We start from the raw sequence: 2,754 nt of genomic DNA, 5'->3' as shown, positions 1-2,754 counted from the left end.
TGCTGCCCAAGAAGACCGAGAGCCACCACAAGGCCAAGGGCAAGTAGGAGTCTAGCAGAGTGTGCGCCTCAAACCCCCTGTGCAAACCAAAAGGCTCTTTTCAGAGCCACCCACTTAATCAACAAAAGGAGCTGTGCCCTTAAGTTGCATTGTTGACATAGCAAGGTGTTGAATGCTGACAAACTCAGTAAAGAAGAAAGAAAAGCTTGCCTAAGGTATTTGTAAATCTGTCATTTGACCCAAGAGTCCCTACATTGAAGTCACCTTGCAAGAAGAAAAGACAAACTTGCTTTAATGAGCCCATGTGAGCAAAATTTGGGTATCCTTGATTCCTCTGCAGGATCAAATGTCCATCTGGAACACAAACTTGGCATCCTATTACGGCAGGGACAGATAGAGGGAGGGACAGGCAAAGAGGAATCTAGTAGGACCTGAGGCCACTGGGTAAGATCCCTATCAAGTCTCTGGCCTCCCCGGAATACCAAGGAGGGAAAACAACCCCAGGGGGCTGGGCTGGGGAAGATAGTCTTGCTGGAAAACTCCCCCCGGGGCCAATCAGACAAAGACATGAAGAAATCCTGAAGGATCTGGGCTGCAACAACCCCAGCTAAAACTGCATAAAAGAAAATCTGTCCTTGCTGGGGGTGGGAGGGGGTTACTCTCGGATCCCCCCTCTCCGTGTGAAGAGCTGATTCTATCTCTTAAAACTTTGCTTTGCTGCCCCCCACTCTGTGTCTGGTCTCCCTCTTCATTCCTCCGAGCGGCGTGACCGAGGACCGTGGGCACCAGAAAGCTGGGGTAAGAAAAAATCCTGAAACTCTTGGGGGCTCCTCCAGGATCTCTGGTCGTCATCAAGGACCTCTAACCGTGAGTAGTGGACCCCGAGTCTCTCCTCTCTGTTACAGTCAACATGATGGGCACTCATCATCTCAGAGTGCATAGCGCAGCTGCCATCCTCAAGTCTCGAGTGGTAGGTTCCCACCGGTCCTTCCTCAAGGGGAAGGAATGCAAAATCCCCGGGAAGGTCCCCCCAGACGTCCTCTTGCCAGAGGCCTCCAAGGGATCGCAACCACAATTCCCCGTTACGGTGAGGAACAGCCTTCTGCCTCTGCCCTCCGTATGTGGTGGCACCTCTGAGTCCTACCCCCTCACCCGTTACCCTGTCAGGTGGACAGAACACTTAGACACGTGGCCTCCTCCGGGATCTGGCCCAGAACTTGTTAGAAGTAGCCCCCCCACCCCCCACACACCTTGAATTCCCTTATTGGGGTCCCACCGGCACTGTTCTACCTGCGACCCTCCAGCCACTGAGCATGCTTGTTGTTTTTGTGTGACGGACACTAGATCCTCACACCGTATGGATCAGGCTCGCTGGACATCAGGAGGGATTGCCTCCGGGACACACGGGGACCATTTTGTTACACTTGGCAAGGTGCACGCCCCTCTGCTCAGCTGCGACCATCCTAAGATGGACCCTGTCTGGCCGGAACACATCTGAGTAGGTGTTGCTGAGAAGGGCAAGGGAACGGACCTCTACCTTGGCTGTTTCCCCCTTCCCCAACAGCCCGCCCTGTGCCTCCAGAAATTGGCCTTTGTTAACCACTTAAAACGGGTCTGTCAGACAGAGCAATTTTATCAGGCCCATCATGCCAACTTTCAACGGGCCAGGAAAATTCTGGCACATCCACCCACCACTAAAGGAGCCTTACTGGGTCACAGCCAGGATCCTTCGAGGCCCGTGGCTGGGAAATGCAAAGAGAGTAAGAGTCAGGACAAGCGGGGTCGCTCCCTGGAGGTAGAGCCCGGTAAGAGAGACTCCTAGCGCCTCGCAGAAGAGACAGCGGCCCTGGCTGCCGGTCGCAAAGCCCCCAGGACACTGGATCGGGAAGAAGCCCTCCTGATCAACTATGAGGAACTGAGGTAAGGGATGCCATTTCCGCTCTTCCTAGAGACGGGCAATTGCAATCCCCTGACCAAAGCCAGTACTCCTTTGCTTCCTGAATAACTGTAACGGTTTGACCCACAAACCTTAAAGAAAAGGCAGCTTACTTTCTTTTGTCCCAAGGCATGGCCACAGTACGAATGGGAGGAGGAGACATGGTGGCCTGAGGGATGTATCGGTTATAATACCCTGTTACAACTGGGCTGGTTTTGCAAACATGAGGGAAATGGGGAGAAGTACCCAATGTGCAATGTTTCTGGGCTTTAAGGGAAAATAAGGGCCTGGGCCAGCCTCCTGGCCGCTCTCTTTCATGGCTGGACACTGGGGGACAGGAACGCAAGAAGACCACACCTACACCAAAGGCAGACAGGCAGATGGCGTCCGCAGAGGATTTTCCACTCCTCGCTCCATCTTCCCTAGGGTCTCCACCAATTTATCCAGATTTCAGATCAGGTGCCCTGACCTGCCCGCCCTACCCTGGACCCCCTGCTGATGCTCGGGGGCTCTATCTCTTGCAAGAATATGTAGGACCTGGAGGAGGACCAAGGGGACCTGTCGCTGTGGCTCAGGTACACGTGCCCTTGTCGTTGCAAGACCAGAGATGAAGGGGGGCCTTGGGGAATTTTCCAACAGCCCAGATAAATATATAGAAGCCTTCCAAAATTTCACTTATGTGTTTGGATTAACCTGGAAGGAGGTAATGCTCCTGTTAAATCAAACCCTCTCTGAGGTGGAGAAATGCGGGGTCCTGGCCACCGCTGAGAGAACAGGGACGAAGAGCTGATTAATTTTCAGGGCACAGGTGGGCCCAT

The sequence above is a fragment of the Phoca vitulina genome, unplaced genomic scaffold (genome assembly GCF_004348235.1).
Source record: "Phoca vitulina isolate PV1807 unplaced genomic scaffold, GSC_HSeal_1.0 scaffold125, whole genome shotgun sequence".
Lineage (NCBI taxonomy): Eukaryota > Metazoa > Chordata > Mammalia > Carnivora > Phocidae > Phoca > Phoca vitulina.
Note: the sequence above shows the minus strand (reverse complement) of the source record.